The sequence below is a fragment of the Palaemon carinicauda genome, chromosome 25 (assembly GCF_036898095.1).
Source record: "Palaemon carinicauda isolate YSFRI2023 chromosome 25, ASM3689809v2, whole genome shotgun sequence".
Classification (NCBI taxonomy): Eukaryota; Metazoa; Arthropoda; class Malacostraca; order Decapoda; family Palaemonidae; genus Palaemon; species Palaemon carinicauda.
The window spans coordinates 95,612,863-95,630,925 of record NC_090749.1 but is presented as its reverse complement, the minus strand read 5'-3'; positions in this window follow the sequence as shown (position 1 = coordinate 95,630,925).

Sequence of the window (18,063 nt, the reverse complement as noted above, 5' to 3'; positions counted from 1 at the left end):
CAGAGAATGGAAAGAACTTTATCATTTGTCCCCAATTTGTTGTAGACACAAAATCTGGTAGAGAACGATATCAGGTTTGACTCTCATGATCTTGTCTCCCAAACAGGTAATTGATGACCTGGATATTCTTTTACTCTGTACCGTGACAGCTATCCGTAAATATTGAAAGGGAACGGCGTACCTTCGGCCCAAAATTTCTAATTTGTTTGTGAGCACAGGTCACTCCAAAAAGTGTGTTTCCAAAAACAGTTTACTTTTGGTTGAGAGAAACAATCACGAGCTTATAACTCCTCAGGGGGAAGCGCCGCATAACCAACCCCCCACACCACATGATATACGTAATCTTGCTGCAACCTTAAGTGTTCTGCAAAAACCACACCACTAGGTAGCACAAATCTTCAAAGTTTGCACATGTTTGAGGCAAAAAGCTATTACAGACCATTACTTTAGAGATTATACTCGTAGGGTCTTGGACACTTTCTCTTTAGGCCCTATTGTTGCAACTCAACAAATAATCCAATCTCACAGGACATGTAACTGTTTTCATCAAAGGTATCAGTTACTCTTTGCATTATAAGGGTATGTAATGTGGATCAAGTTGGATGATCACAGATTGACCTGAAGCCTTCACTTGGAATTCACTCTAATGTAAGTAAGGATGCCATGTTTTTTTCAGCAATCTTTGATTATATATTTGATATATTCACTATGTGACAATGTTAATAAAGCTTCACCTCGGGCACAAAACTTAAACTTTTGGAATGGACTTTATGGCCCTGCCTCTTTATGAGCCGGCTGTACAGTTCCGAATTATTCCACTTCTGACCATTTGCTCTTACTTATAAGTAATTGTATCTGTCAGAGGAAGGGCATACCTCTTAATGGAGACTTCCCCCCCCCCCCTCAACAAGGAAAACTCATTTAAATGACTGAAGTTTGTATCCGTGAAGGAATAAAGTACAAACTTTTAAAAAATGTTATTTTTATTAATAAAATAAATTTTTGAATATACTTACCCGATAATCATGTAGCTGTCAACTCCGTTGCCCGACAGAATTCTATGGAGGGATACGCCAGCTATCACAATACTAGAAGGGGGTGTAATTACCAGCGCCACCTGTGGCCAGGTACTCAAGTACTTCTTGTTGACACCTCCTCAATTATTCCTCGGTCCACTGGTTCTCTATGGGGAGGAAGGGAGGGTCGATTAAATCATGATTATCGGGTAAGTATATTCAAAAATTTATTTTATTAATAAAAATAACATTTTTCAATATTAAACTTACCCGATAATCATGTAGCTGATTCACACCCAGGGGGGTGGGTGAAAAACCAGTGTACAAGACTAAAGGATAGCTAAGTATCCCGTATTTCATATAATCAGTTATCCACAATAACAATGAAATAATAAGTACCTGGTAAGGAAGTCGACTTGAACCGTTACTCTGCCTTTAATAAGATCGTATACAGGGCTGCAACCCATACTAAAGGACCTCATCACAACCTTTAACCTTGGCGCTTCTCAAGAAAGAATTGACCACCCGCCAAATCAACAAGGATGTGGAAGGCTTCTTAGCCGACCGTACAACCCATAAAAAGTATTCAAGAGAAAGGTTAAAAAGTTATGGGATTATGGGAATGTAGTGGCTGAGCCCTCGCCTACTACTGCATTCGTTGCTACGAATGGACCCAGGGTGTAGCAGTACTCGTAAAGAGACTGGACATCTTTGAGATAGCATGATGCGAACACTGACTTGCTTCTCCAATAGGTTGCATCCATAACACTCTGCAGAGAACGGTTCTGTTTGAAGGCCACTGAAGTAGCCACAGCTCTCACTTCATGTGTCCTTACCTTCAGCAAAGCAAGGTCTTCTTCCTTCAGATGAGAATTTGCTTCTCTAATCAGAAGCCTGATGTAGTAAGAAACTGAGTTCTTAGACATTGGTAGAGAAGGCTTCTTGATAGCACACCATAAGGCTTCTGATTGTCCTCGTAATGGTTTTGACCTTCTTAGATAGTACTTAAGAGCTCTAACTGGGCAAAGTACTCTCTCCAGTTCGTTCCCCACCATGTTGGACAGGCTTGGGATCTCGAACGACTTAGGCCAAGGACGGGAAGGAAGCTCGTTTTTAGCCAAAAAACCGAGCTGCAAGGAACATGTAGCCGTTTCAGATGTGAAACCTATGTTCCTGCTGAAGGCGTGGATCTCACTTACTCTTTTACCTGTTGCTAAGCACACGAGGAAAAGAGTTTTTAATGTGAGGTCCTTAAAAGAGGCTGATTGGAGCGGTTCAAATCCTGATGACATTAGGAACCTTAGGACCACGTCTAGATTCCAGCCTGGAGTGGACAACCGACGTTCCTTTGAGGTCTCAAAAGACCTAAGGAGGTCCTGTAGATCTTTGTTGGAGGAAAGATCCAAGCCTCTGTGGCGGAAAACCGCTGCCAACATACTTCTGTAACCCTTGATCGTAGGAGCTGATAGGGATCTTACGTTCCTTAGATGTAACAGGAAGTCAGCAATCTGGGTTACAGTGGTACTGGTTGAGGAAACTGCATTGGCCTTGCACCAGCTTCGGAAGACTTCCCATTAAGACTGATAGACTCTGAGAGTGGATGTCGTCCTTGCTCTGGCAATCGCTCTGGCTGCCTCCTTCGAAAAGCCTCTAGCTCTTGAGAGTCTTTCGATAGTCTGAAGGCAGTCAGACGAAGAGCGTGGAGGTTTGGGTGTACCTTCTTTACGTGAGGTTGACGCAGAAGGTCCACTCTAGGAGGAAGAGTCCTGGGAACGTCGACCAGCCATTGCAGTACCTCGGTGAACCATTCTCTCGCGGGCCAGAGGGGAGCAACCAACGTCAGCCGTGTCCCTTTGTGAGAGGCGAACATCTGAAGTACCCTGTTGACAATCTTGAACGGCGGGAATGCATACAGGTCGAGATGGGACCAATCCAGCAGAAAGGCATCCACGCGAACTGCTGCTGGGTCTGGAATCGGAGAACAAAACAAGAGGAGCCTCTTGGTCATCGAGGTAGCGAATAGATCTATGGTTGGCTGACCCCACAGGGCCCAAAGTCTGCTGCAAACATTCTTGTGAAGGGTCCACTCTGTGGGGAAGACCTGACCCTTCCGGCTGAGGCGATCTGCCATGACATTCATATCGCCCTGAATGAGCCTCGTTACCAGCGTGAGCTTTCGATCTTTTGACCAAATGAGGAGGTCCCTTGCGATCTCGAACAACTTCCTCGAATGAGTCCCTCCCTGCTTGGAGATGTAAGCCAAGGCTGTGGTGTAGTCGGAGTTCACCTCCACCACCTTGTTAAGCTGGAGGGACTTGAAGTTTATCAAGGCCAGATGAACTGCCAACAACTCCTTGCAATAGATGTGAAGTGTCCTTTGCTCCTGATTCCATGTTCCCGAGCATTCCTGTCCGTCCAGTGTCGCACCCCAGCCCGTGTCCGATGCGTCCGAGAAGAGACGGTGGTCGGGGGTCTGAACAGCCAATGGTAGACCTTCCTTGAGAAGAATGCTGTTCTTCCACCACGTTAGAGTAGACCTCATCTCTTCGGAAACAGGAACTGAACCCGTCTCTAGCGTCATGTCCTTTATCCAGTGAGCAGCTAGATGATACTGAAGGGGGCGGAGGTGGAGTCTCCCTAACTCGATGAACAGGGCCAGCGATGAAAGTGTCCCTGTTAGACTCATCCACTGCCTGACTAAGCATCGGTTCCTTCTCAGCATGCTCTGGATGCATTCTAGGGCTTGGAAGATCCTTGGGGCCGACGGACAAGTCCGAAAAGCTCGACTCTGAAGATCCATACCCAAGGAGACAATGGTCTGGGATGGAACGAGCTGAGACTCCTCAAAATTGACCAGGAGGCCCAGTTCCTTGGTCAGATCCATAGTCCATTTGAAAATCTCCAGACAGCGACGACTTGTGGGAGCTCTTAAAAGCCAGTCGTCTGACGGAGCCGGACACAAGATCATGATACTGCTGCACAGTCTGTAAACTGTCAATCATGGGCAAGCGAGGAAGTACAGTGACAACCCGAATCTGTCTAGACTGTCTGGGTCGTACAGACAACTCCTTAACGGGTTGCTGAGGTTGCCGCACTGCGTCACAACAAGTCCCTTCTGTTGGTTGTTGAACGTCTTCCCCGTGACACATTGACTCCGTAAACAAAAAATTCTCTAACAAGGACTAAGCTTGGACTGCATGTCATGCAACACAGCTCAAGGTCTATGGGAGCAGGTGTGGTAACAGACGGGATTAGCGGCTGAAGTGGAACCATTACCTTCCCTGTAAGCATGTTATGCTTAAATAAAAGTCCATAAGAGGTTATGCAGCTAAAGGCTCCCTCCAAATGACAGAGTCCTCAAGGGAATATCAGAAGGAGGGAGAAAAGAACTTTCTCATCTACAGGGACCTTATCCTAGAAAAGCTAAGTTCTCTGAGTGAGGGTTCACTGGTGCAAAAGCAGCAGACTAGAAGGCAACGTTATGAAACTGCTTGACAGTCTAGTGAGTTGGCAACAACCCAAGATGTGTTGAGAAGCATGCGGTAAGGTATGCAGAGCATGATGTATGCAGAGTATGCTGTATGCAGAGCATGCTGTATGTAGAGCATGTTGTATGCAGAGCATGCTGAATGCAGAACATGCTGTATGCAGAGCATGTTGTATGCAGAGCATGCTGAATGCAGAGCATGCTGTATGCTGAGCATGTAGTAAGCAGAGCCTGCTGTAAGCAGAGCCTGCTGTAAGGAAAGCAGAGCGTGTGCATGGCGTTTAACATTTCTCAGAAATTCCATGACCAGTGCTAGAGTGCTTTATGCATGCTTGCATGGGGTTTAAACCATGGTATGAAAATGGAGGTAAGGTATGCTGAACAGCAGAGTCAGAACGAGCTGGAACAACAATAGTTGTGGTTTCCTCTTCAAGACTCCGATGAGGGAACACCTGAGGCTCAGTCTGCAAAGGCTGAATAAAAGACAAGCAGAAGGAAGGCGCATGGGTGGAGGAGGCTGACTCCTAGCATGAGTGGTTGAACCCAAGGGTTGCGCTTGCTGAGCGGTTGGCGGAAGCGGAGTAGCAAGTTCCAGTTCCTGTGGTGTGAGCGGAGCGCGATGAGGAAGAGGCTGCGCAGACCAAGGTAAATGTCTCGCAAGCTGAGGCTCCTGAGGCGCAAGGCTAAGGTGTTGTGGTGCTTGCCTTGTGGAGGGTAGAGCTCGCTGCAGCGAGAGCTGAGGAGACTGACTCATGGACGGGAGAGGTTGTTGTACCTCAACCGAGTGTTGCATCACTGGTGGAGCAGCAAGTGGAGGCGGAGGAAGAGAGGTATAATCCTCCTGATCCCAATGTAAAGGTTGCCTTAAGGAAGGCGGAGGCTGAACACCACAGGGAACAGCAAACTCAGCACGTGGCTCAACATCGTACGCCTGGCAGGTGGAACTGCTGGCAGGTGGTACTGCGATCAGGCGGAGCGAGTGTAGGTGGAGGGAGTGTAGGCGGAGGCGGAGGAGCAACACTCTCAGCCCGACACTCACGCATCAAGTCCGAAAGCTGTGCTTGCATGGACTGTAGTAGAGTCCACAACATCGTACGCCTGGCAGATGGTACTGTGATCAGGCGGAGCGAGTGTAGGTGGAGGGAGTGTAGGCGGAGGCGGAGGAGCAACACTCTCAGCCCGACACTCACGCATCAAGTCCGAAAGCTGTGCTTGCATGGACTGTAGTAGAGTTCACAACATCGTACGCCTGGCAGGTGGTACTGTGATCAGGCGGAGCGATCATAGGCGGGGGGGGAGTGTAGGCGGAGGCGGAGGCGCAACACTCTCAGCCCGACACTCACGCATCAAGACCGAAAGTTGTGACTGTATGGACTGTAGTAGAGTTAACTTGGGGTCGGCAGACACTAAGTTCTGCTGAGGTAAAGCCTTAACAGCAGAGATCTGTTGTGGCAGAACCTTACTCCTCTTAGGCGGAGTGTAATCAACTGATGACTGAGGAGAGTCAGAGCTAACCCAATGACTGCATTCGGGTTGTGAACTTTAACTTCGTACGTCTGGCATAGGTCTGGACTTAACGTTTAAGAGGTCTTGAGACCTGAGACCAGCGTTACTCTGCCTTTATTTTCTCCCCTAATCTCTTCTGCAGACGAGCAAAATAAGGGCTCAATCGTCTGCGGGTGGGAGTGACGGTCTCGGTAAGACACGCCCACAACCACCGAGAATACTTCTGTGCGCCGATCAAGGCCTGCTGAACCCTTATGCCCTTCGACATTGCTTCTCCCCTGGGCTTGGGAGCTTGCAAGAGGTCCCGGACTGGGAGGACGACTGGCGCGCACAAAAGTACCCTCACGCACTAATCACTTATCACTTTGATTTCTGTTTGCACTTATTTCACTGAACTCGAAACTTTAAGTGGTTTGTACCTGAAATACGCAATTCTATCCTTTCTCAAAGTTAGTAATTGCGAAAACAGAATTACAATGTAACAGAAAAATCTAATGAAAGATATTCAGTGGTAGGAAAGAGACTAAACATTAGATCACTCTAGAAACGTTTAGTTTCTTCCCCTAAAGAGACTAGGGAGAAGAGCAAAAAACGATAACGACGTTACTCGTACGCCTGGCAGGCTTGAATGAAACGTTTATCCTCTCTCTCCCTCCGTCTCTATCTCTCTCTCTCTCTCTCTCTCTTGACTTAGAACCTGAGAGAAGAGCCCAATCATATATATCGTTAAAACATATTATTGTTAAAGGAAAAAACTGAAAAGTTCCTTTATTAGGATCAAAACCATTAAGTTAAGAAAGAATGAACAAAACGCTAGACACGGTTACTCTTACTGCAACGTGAAACCGTGAACATTCTTTCTCTATCGTAACGATAGAGTGCAAGTTGAACGTTCTGAACGTCAACAACTGCAGAGACAAAACAAAACGTTAGTTCAACTTTGAAAACAGTACGAGACTGTCAAAGAAAATCTTTCAAACTCTGTGGCGGAAATAGCATAATATGTTAACAGGTAAAACCGAAATGACGGGCTCAAAGTTATTAACTTCGGTAAAAGACCGCCTACTATTAGGAAGGTCGAATACTGTATAAACAAATATAAAAATTAATTTTAATGAGTTTATAATAAAAGGAAGTTAATCGAAGAGGCCTATAAGAGGCGGAGAGATATAAAATAAATCTATAACTTTTGTTAAGCAAAATTAAGAAAGAGAGTCTATACTCTCTTAGACACCAACACTTCCGTCTAAGGGAAGGGTCGGCCATTGAAAGGTGAACGAGAGTTCATACTCTCTCGTCACCATAATTAATCAAATTAATTCCAAAAGCTAACTAAGCTAATATAGAAGTTTCCAGTAAAGCGACAGCCGAAATCAAAGAGAAATACTTCACCAAAGTCGTGAAAATACTCCAAGAACATAAGCGTATCCCAGAACGTCTTGCCGGAAGCACGACAGAGGAATAATTGGGGAGGTGTCAACAAGAAGTACTTGAGTACCTGGCCACAGGTGGCGCTGGTAATTACACCCCCTTCTAGTATTGTGATAGCTGGCGTATCCCTCCATAGAATTCTGTCGGGCAACGGAGTTGACAGCTACATGATTATCGGGTAAGTTTAATATTGAAAAAATTATATTTTTCCAAGCTATACAAACCTGTCACTCAATCAAAGATCCTGCCACAACAACCCAACAAGTCTTTGACCAGAAGAGAGAGGAATGTATTATGCAATGGCGTGGAGCACTGGAGTTACCTAGCAGCCCTTTTATGATCCATCTGAACCCTTTACTGTATATCTTGATTTTCTTTCCGTACAAAACAAGACTAGGAGTAACCCATTTAAATAGCTAGAAAAAATGTTATTTTTATTAATAAAATAAATTTTTGAATATACTTACCCGATAATCATGTAGCTGTCAACTCCGTTGCCCGACAGAATTCTATGGAGGGATACGCCAGCTATCACAATACTAGAAGGGGGTGTACTTACCAGCGCCACCTGTGGCCAGGTACTCAATCATTTGTTGTTGACACCTCCTCAATTATTCCTCGGTCCACTGGTTCTCTCTGGGGAGGAAAGGGAGGGTCGATTAAATCCTGATTATCGGGTAAGTATATTCAAAAATTTATTTTATTAATAAAAATAACATTTTTCAATATTAAACTTACCCGATAATCATGTAGCTGATTCACACCCAGGGAGGTGGGTGAAAACCAGTGTACAAGATTAAAGGATAGCTAAGTATCCCATATTTCATATAACAGTTATCTCAAATAACAATGAAATAATAAGTACCTGGTAAGGAAGTCGAATAGAACCGTTACTCTGCCTCTTTATTTAAAGTTCGTCTTCCTTACTGAGCGCAGCGTTCCTCTTGGAGGCTGAATCAACCCAAAGGTGCCAAAGTACACGGGGTTGCAACCCCTACTAAAGGACCTCTACCAAACCTTTAACCCAGGCGCTTCTCAAGAATGAATAGACCACCCGCCAAATCCAAGGATGCGGAAGGCTTCTTAGCCTACCGTAACAACCATAAAAAACAACAATAAAGTATTCAAGAGAAAGGTTAAAAAAGGTTATGGGATTAAGGGAATGTAGTGGCTGAGCCCTCACCTACTACTGCACTCGCTGCTACGAATGGTCCCAGGGTGTAGCAGTTCTCGTAAAGAGACTGGACATCTTTCAGATAAAATGATGCAAACACTGACTTGCTCCTCCAATAGGTTGCATCCATTATGCTCTGCAGAGAACGGTTTTTATTAAAGGCCAACGAAGTAGCTACAGCTCTTACTTCGTGGGTCCTTACCTTCAGCAATGCAAGGTCTTCCTCCTTTAAGTGAGAATGTGCTTCTCTGATCAGAAGCCTTATATAGTACGAAAGCCCATTCTTGGACATGGGTCTCGAGGGTTTCTTGATGGCACACCATAAGGCTTCTGACTGTCCTCGAATAGGTTTAGACCTCTTCAGATAATATTTGAGAGCTCTGACAGGGCAAAGAACTCTCTCTAGTTCGTTACCTACCATGTTGGAGAGGCTAGGTATTTCGAACGATCTAGGCCAAGGACGTGAAGGAAGCTCGTTCTTTGCTAGGAATCCAAGCTGAAAAGAACATGTTGCAGATTCGGTTGTGAAACCAATGTTCTTGCTGAAGGCATGAACCTCACTGACTCTCTTAGCTGTTGCAAGGCAAACGAGAAAAGCAGTCTTGAGGGTAAGATCCTTGAAGGAAGCTGACTGGAGAGGTTCGAACCTAGATGTCATAAGGAACCTTAAGACTACGTCTAGATTCCAGCCTGGAGTGGAAAGACGACGTTCTTTAGACGTCTCAAAAGACTTGAGAATGTCTTGAAGGTCCTTGTTGGAAGACAGGTCCAAACCCCTGTGGCGGAGAACTGAGGCCAACATGCTCCTATATCCTTTAATCGTAGGTGTTGAAAGGGATCTCTCATTCCTAAGATGTAGAAGGAAGTCAGCTATTTGGATCACAGAGGTATTGGTAGAGGATATTGAATTGGCTCTACACCAGCTTCGGAAGACCTCCCACTTAGACTGGTAGACTCTACGAGTGGAAACTCTTCTAGCTCTGGCAATCGCACTGGCTGCCTCCTTCGAAAAGCCTCTAGCTCTAGCGAGTCTTTCGACAGTCTGAAGGCAGTCAGCCGAAGAGCGTGGAGGTTTGGATGCAACCTGTCTACGTGTGGTTGACGTAGAAGGTCCACTCTTAGAGGTAGAGTCCTGGGGAAGTCGACTAGCCATTGAAGTACCTCTGTGTACCATTCTCTTGCAGGCCAAAGGGGAGCAACCAGCGTCAGCCGTGTCCCTTCGTGCGAGACGAATTTCTGCAGAACTTTGTTTATTATCTTGAACGGAGGGAATGCGTACAGGTCGAGATGGGACCAGTTCAGAAGAAAAGCATCCACATGAACCGCTGCAGGGTCTGGAACAGGGGAACAATAAAGCGGAAGTCTCTTGGTTATGGAGGTGGCAAACAGATCTATGGTAGGTTGACCCCACAAGGTCCAAAGTCTGTTGCACACACTCTTGTGGAGGGTCCATTCCGTGGGAATGACCTGATTCCTTCTGCTGAGGCGATCCGCTGAAACATTCATATCGCCCTGGATGAACCTCGTGACCAGAGTGAGGTTTAGACCTCTTGACCAAATGAGGAGGTCCCTTGCGATCTCGTAAAGGCTCCTCGAATGGGTCCCTCCTTGCTTGGAGATGTAAGCCAAGGCTGTGGTGTTGTCTGAATTCACCTCCACCACTTTGCCTAGCAGGAGGGACTTGAAGTTCAACAGGGCTAGATGAACTGCTAACAGTTCCTTGCAGTTGATGTGGAGTAATCCTTGTTCCTTGTTCCATACTCCTGAGCATTCCCGTCCGTCCAAGGTCGCACCCCAGCCCGAGTCCGATGCATCTGAGAAGAGATGAAGATTGGGGGTCTGGATGGCCAATGATAGACCCTCCTTGAGAAGGAGATTGTGCTTCCACCACAGGAGAGTGGTCTTCATCTCTTGGTTGATAGGGATAGAGACTGCTTCTAGAGTCGAGCCCTTGTCCCAATGAGCAGCAAGATGGAATTGAAGAGGGCGGAGGTGGAGTCTTCCTAGCTCGACAAACAGGGCCAGTGATGAGAGGGTCCCTGTGAGACTCATCCACTGTCTCACTGAGCAATTGCTCCTCTTCAGCATGCTCATGATGCACTCTAGGGCTTGGTTTATCCTGGGGGCCGATGGAAAAGCCCGAAAATCCTGACTCTGAATCTCCATTCCCAGGTACACAATGGATTGGGAGGGAATGAGTTGAGATTTCTCTATATTGACTAATAGACCTAGGTCTCTGATTAAGTCTAAAGTCCAATTGAGGTTCTCCAGACAACGACGACTCGTGGAGGCTCTCAACAGCCAGTCGTCTAGGTAGAGGGAGGCTCTGATGTTCGATAAGTGTAGGAATTTCGCTACATTCCTCATCAGATGAGTAAAGACCATAGGAGCTGTGCTTAGGCCAAAACACAGGGCTTGGAACTGATAGACAACCTTTCCGAAAACGAATCTCAGGAAAGGTTGGGAGTCTGGATGAATGGGAACGTGAAAGTATGCATCTTTCAAGTCCAACGAGACCATCCAGTCCTCCTGTCTGACCGCTGCTAAGACCGACTTGGTCGTCTCCATCGTGAACGTCTGCTTGGTGACATACTCGTTGAGAGAGCTGACGTCCAGCACCGGTCTCCAACCTCCTGTCTTCTTGGCCACAAGAAAGAGACGGTTGTAGAAGCCCGGGGATTGATGGTCCCGGACTATAACCACTGCCTTCTTCTGCACAAGTAGCGACACCTCCTGTTGCAATGCTAGCCTCTTGTCCTCTTCTTTGTAGTTGGGAGAGAGGTTGATGGGCGATGTGGTCAGAGGTGGTTTGAGGCAGAATGGAATCCTGTAACCGTACCTCAGCCAACTGACAGACTGTGCGTCTGCACCTCTCTTCTCCCAGGCTCGCCAGAAGATCTTGAGTCTGGCTCCTACTGTTGTCTGGAGAATCTGAGAGTCAGTTCTTTCCCTTAGATGTCCTGGATCCTTTCCTAGACTTGCTCCTGTGAGAGTCTGGACGGGAGCTTCCTCGGCTGGGGGCTCTACCACGAAAGGGCGGTATGAACCTCGTAGCCGGGGTATCAGCCACTGGGGAGCGATAAGTCTTGGGGACTGAGGTGGCAACCTTAGACTTACGAGCCGATGAGGCTACAAGATCGTGCGTGTCCTTTTGTATCAGGGCAGCCGACAAGTCCTTAACTAGCTCCTCGGGAAAGAGGAACTTTGAGAGTGGAGCAAAAAGGAGTTGTGACCGTTGGCAAGGTGTAATGCTGGCGGAAAGGAAGGTACACAGTTGTTCCCTTTTCTTCAACACCCCTGATACAAATAACGACGCTAGCTCACCCGATCCATCTCTGATGGCCTTATCCATGCAGGACATTATTAGCATGGCAGAATCTTTGTCCGCAGGAGAGGTTTTCTTGCTGAGGGCTCCCAGGCACCAGTCGAGAAAGTTGAACATTTCAAATGCTCTGAACAACCCTTTCAGAAAATGATCCAGGTCTGAGAAGGTCCAACAAACCTTCGAGCGTCTCATAGCAGTTCTCCGAGGCGAGTCCACCAGACTTGAGAAGTCAGCCTGGGCAGAGGCAGGTACTCCTAAGCCTGGTGCTTCCCCTGTGGCATACCAAACGCAACCTTTCGAAGCGAGCTTCGTTGGAGGGAACATGAAGGAAGTCTTGCCAAGGTGTTGTTTAGACTGCAGCCACTCCCCTAAGATCCTTAAAGCCCTCTTGGAGGATCTAGCTAGGACAAGCTTAGTATAGTTGGACTTAGCTTGTTGTACGCCCAGCGAAAACTCAGATGGTGGAGAGCGGGGAATAGCAGAGACGAAGTGGTCTGGGTAAATCTCCCTGAGTAGAGCCAAGACCTTACGAAAATCAATCGACAATGGAGAAAGCTTAGATTCGTCCACGTCTGATGAGGGATCAAGGTGTGCCTCCTCATCATCCGACACCTCATCAGCAGAGGGTAGCGAAGCGATCGGACCAGAATGCTGAACCGCAGAGTCAGAACGGGTAGGAACAATAACAGAGGTTTCCTCTTCCAGTAACTGTTGAGGGAAAACCTGAGGCTCAGACTGCAAAGGCTGAACAACAGACGAAGCAGAAGGCAGGCGCATGGGTGAAGGAGGTTGACTCCTAGCAAGAGAGGTTGAACCCAAGGATTGCACAAGCTGAGCGGAGGACGGAGGCGGAGTAGTCCGTTCCTGTTCCTGTGAGATGAGCGGAGCATGATGAGGTTGAGGCTGCGCAGAACAAGGTAAAGTTCTCGCAAGCTGAGGCTCCTGAGGCGCAAGTCCAGGGTGTAGAGGAGCTTGCCTTGAGGAGGGTTGAGCTCGCTGCAGCGATGGCTGAGCAGACAGACTCACGGAGGGGAGAGGTTGTTGTACCCCAACCGAGAGTTGCACCACTGGTGGAGCAGCAAGGGGGGGCGGAGGAAGAGTGGAATAACTCTCCTGATCCCAAAGCAAGGGTTGCCTTAAAGAAGGCTGAGGCTGAACACCACTGGGAACAGCGAACTCCGAAAGTGGCTCAACATCGTACGCCTGGCAGATGGTGCTGCGACCAGGCGGAGCAAGTGCAGGCGGGGCGAGCACAGGCGGAGCGAGAACAGGCGGAGGAGGAGGTGCAACACTCTCAGCCCGACACTCACGCATCAAGTCCGAAAGCTGAGCTTGCATGGACTGAAGCAGGGTCCACTTGGGATCGGCAGAAACGATAACAGACTGAGGTAAAGTCACAGTCGGGCTCTGTTTTGGCAGAACCTTACTCCTCTTGGGCGGAGTACAGTCGACAGATGACTGAGGCGAGTCAGAGCTGAGCCAATGACTGCAACCTGGCTGAGCACTCGCGGACTGGACTCTACGTTTAAGCGGTCTCGAGACCTGAGACCAACGTTTCTTCCCTGCTAGTTGATCAGCGGACGAGAATAAGACGGGCTCAATCGTCTGCAGGTGGGAGTGACGGTCTAAGGAAGACACGCCCGCAACCACCGAGGATAGTTCTGTGCGCCTAACAAGGCCTGTCGAACCCTTAAGCCCTTCGACATTGCTTCTCCCCTGGGCATGGGAGCTTGCAAGAGGTCCCGGACTGGGAGGACGACTGGCTCGCACAGAAAAATCCTCACGCACCACACTGGCACCACTAGCACTTGGCACTGCACCGACACTAGCACTCGTCACAGCACTGGCACTAATTCCACCCACTGCACTCTTGACCTTCAGTTCTTTAACTTCGGCCATCAGAGACTTATGGTCACTTACCACTGATTCTACTTTATCGCCTAAAGCCTGAATAGCACGCAAAACAACTGACATATCAGGCGGAGGGCACACAGTAGGTTCGGGGGTAGCCACTACAGGGGTAGGAAAAGGTAGGGGATCATGAGGTGAGGAAAACATAGAAGAGTGAGAAGAACTTCTCCTAACTCTACCTCTCTCTAACTTAGATGAATATTTTAAAAGACGGACAAATTCCAATTCCGAAAGTCCGGCGCATTCCTCACATCGATTTTCTAATAGACAGGGCCTGTCCCTACAGTCAGAACAAGCGGTGTGAGGATCTACCGAGGCCTTCGGAATACGCCTATTGCAAGACCTACATCGTCTATGGGAGGGGGCTTGCGAAACGTCAGACATCTTGTTTCAAAGAGTTAGCCAAAGGGTGATCCAAAAACAAGCAAAATTCGTTAACCGTTATATCAGTATTATATAAAAGCTATCTAGCTAATATAAGAAGGATTCCAGTAAAGCGACAGCCGTTAATCTGAGAGAATACTTCACCAAATATCCGTGAATAAACTCGAAGACCATAAGCGTATCCCAGAACGTCTAGCCGGAAGCACGACAGAGGAATAATTGAGGAGGTGTCAACAACAAATGATTGAGTACCTGGCCACAGGTGGCGCTGGTAAGTACACCCCCTTCTAGTATTGTGATAGCTGGCGTATCCCTCCATAGAATTCTGTCGGGCAACGGAGTTGACAGCTACATGATTATCGGGTAAGTTTAATATTGAAAAATATGAATTATTCTAAAAATTTGTAATATTGAGAATGTGGAATGTTGAGGGTCTTGGCAAAGTTGCAAATGAAAATGGGGCCCACTTTCTAAGTTTTTGTTAAACAAATATTGTTATTGGAGGTACTATTTTTTTAAGCATAAGGACATCCACAAATAAACATGGACTTCACCATGTGGCAATTCATAAAATCAGATAGATCACATAGCCATTAATTAAGAGAGAAGGATGACTCTGAGAAATGTAAGAAGCTATAGAGGTGCAGATATTGGTAGTGATCACCAGCTCCTCATTGCCACACAAAAATCAAACATAAGCAAGCACCCAACAGAAATGTACCGTAGATAAAATGCCTAGGTTTGATAAAATAAAGCTTCTAGAAGATGAGCACAGAGAAACCTTTGCAATTGAATGTAGGAATCAATTTGCAGTCTTGAAGAGGTTAAGAGACAAAGAGCAGACAATTAATGAAGAATGGCGTGAAATCAAGAACATATATCAGTCGGTAGTGAAGTTTTGGGACATGCTGTTACAAGGAGAAAGCCATGCATATCAAATGATTCTTAGGATACTATAAAAAGGAGAAAATGACAGAGATTGATTATTGAAAATTTTCGAGAACATAATGAAAATAACAAGGTAGATCATACTAAATATTCCAGTATTGATAGTGAGGTCAAAAGAAAAGCCAGGAATGACTGGAGAGAACATTTAGACAGGAAAACAGATGAGGCTGACAAAGCTATGAATTCAGGGAGTGGCTATGGTGTAAGAATTGCTTACAAAATTCTTAATAAAATCTTTAATGGGGCAAAGAAGCATTATACCCATCAAAAAGAGATGGATCTGTTATAACAACAGAGGATGAAGAAAGGCAACGTTGGATGGAACACTTAAGTGAGGTTATAGATAGGAGATATCAAGGGAATAATTTGATTGATATACCTGAAGCTGAGGAAGACCTTGATGTACCCATGAATGAATTCAGTGTGTTTGAAGTCTAAGCTACCCCTAAAAAACTCAAAAAATGGATCGCCCCGGGATACGATGAGAGGATACTGGCCGAAAATGAAGTGACTCCCAGAATACTTACAAGATTATTTTGTAGAATATGGCATGGCGAGGCAAACCCTGATGAATAGAAGTTAGGAGTGTTGATGAAAATGGCAGAGGGAGACCTGACTGATTGCAATTATTACATAGGCATCACACTTACGTCAGTTGTCATGAAGATATACAGAGAAAGAACGATGAAATCTGAGAGATGAACAAGCAGGATTCAGAAAAGGTAGAAGTTGTACTGACCAAATTTTCATTTTGAGACATGTACAACAATGTATAGAATATAGAAATCCACTTTTGATGGCACTTGTAGACTATGAAAAAGCCTTTGACATTGTGCACTGGGAAATTTTGAGGAGAGTCCTATGTTATTATGGAATTCCTCTTTAAATATCAAAAATTTTAAGTAATTTTTATTTTTCCTAACATACTTACCGAGAACTACTTTCTTTGGAGTCACTTGTGATCTCCTCTCTTTCGACCAAGGTTTTCGCGCCGTTGCCCCCCTACTCCGTTCTCTACATAGGCCTACCCCCGCCGCCAAGGAATGCGCCCCGAGGGCAGGATCAGGGCAGGTCACTGCCTCTCTGGGTCATTCTCCTCATTAAGTTTGTTGTATTAGCCCAATCTGGCATTGGAAGGATGGCACTCGGGGACGGAAGGGAGGGCCATTACCCGAAAGTAGTTCTCGGTAAGTATGTTAGGAAAAATAAAAATTACTTAAAATTTTTTATTTGTTTCAACACAAATACTTACCTCGAACTACTTTCTTTGGAGACTTATACTTTAGGAGGCGGGAGTGCTATTCTGACACTTGACTTGGCACGTAGGGCCTAGAGGGCTATGGAATGCGGGGGCCTATCAGAGTGCGGGAGTGAGGGTAACTGCGCAACCTTACGCTATTATCTAAGACTCACCTCTTAAAAAATTCTTCTGACGATTTCCCCCAAAGTGTAGTCGCGAAGAATGTGTTCATCGTTGGGGACAGCCTCTGGCCTCACCGCTACACAGCTTGGAGGGCGGCAATGACTGTCCCAATGGAGAACCCGTCCAAGGATTTCCTTGAATAATCCTTGAGGTAGTGGGCAGTAAAGGTTGACTGGTGCGACCAAGTGCCTGCCTGTAGGATCTGCCCCATCGCCATGTTTCTCTCAAAGGCCAAGGAGGTGCTCAGACCCCTGATGTCATGGGGCCGGGGAGTGCCTGGCACTGCCATCTTCATAGGTTCTAGCGATGACTTGTCTCAGCCAGAAGGAAATGGTGTTCTTGGAAACTTGCTTCCTATTAACACCTGTGGAAACGAAGAGGTTTTTGATACCTGGTCGGAGATGAGCTGTCTTTTCCAGGTATTTCCTGAGCGTCCGTACTGGGCATAACTTCAAATCTTCCGTAATGCCCGTCTTGGGAATGGCCGGAATTGAGAAACCTTCAAACCTCGGGTCCCAGACTGCTGGGTTCTGAGTCTTAGCCACAAAGGAGGGCACGAACCTGAAGGATACTTCTTTCCACCCTTTGGAGTGAGAAACGTCGCAAGACAGACCATGGATCTCGCCCACTCTCTTAGCGGAAGCTAAGGCTAGCAAGAAAACGGTCTTGAGGGTGAGATCCTTGTCTCCGATATCTTTCAGGGGTTCAAAGGGGGGACGACTTAGCATCTTCAAGACCTTGGCTAAGTCCCACCTGGGCACTCTACTTGCTTGAGGGGGGCAGGATTGCTCGAAACTCCTGATCAGCATCGCTATGTGTCTCGAGGCCCCCAGGTCGATGCCCTTCAGGAGGAAGAGTTGGCCTAAGGCGGCTCGAACTCCTTTAATGGCTGGAATTGACATTCCCACTTTATCTCTAAGATATACCAGAAAATCTGCTATGTCCGGGACCGAAGCTTTAAGAGGTCTAATATGTTTCTCCGAGCACCACTTCGTGAAGGAGGCCCACTTCGCCTGGCATACCGCGGTCGAGGATCTCCTCAGGTATAGGGACATTCTCTTAGCTGTGGTGGTGGAGTACCCCTCCTTCTTCAGGAGCCGCTCGATAGTCTCCAGGCGTGAAGGGGAAGAGAGAGAGGGTTGTCGTGGAGCTTGAAGAAGTGCGGTTGGTGCAGGAGGTCTGACCTGGCGGGCAGAGGCCAAGGTGGTTGGCTCGCTAGGTCCTTTAGGTCCGCGAACCACTCTCTCTCCGGCCACCAGGGCGCTACCAAAGTCATCCTTAGGTTTCGGGCGGCCGTTACTCTGTTGAGCACCTGTCTTATCAACGTGAAGGGGGGGAAAGCGTACACATCCAGGTTGTCCCACTTGTGCTGGAAGGCGTCTTCTAGGGCTGCATTTTGGTCTGGGACCGGAGAGCAATACTGTAGACCGGAAGTTGGGCATTGAGCTTTGTTGCAAA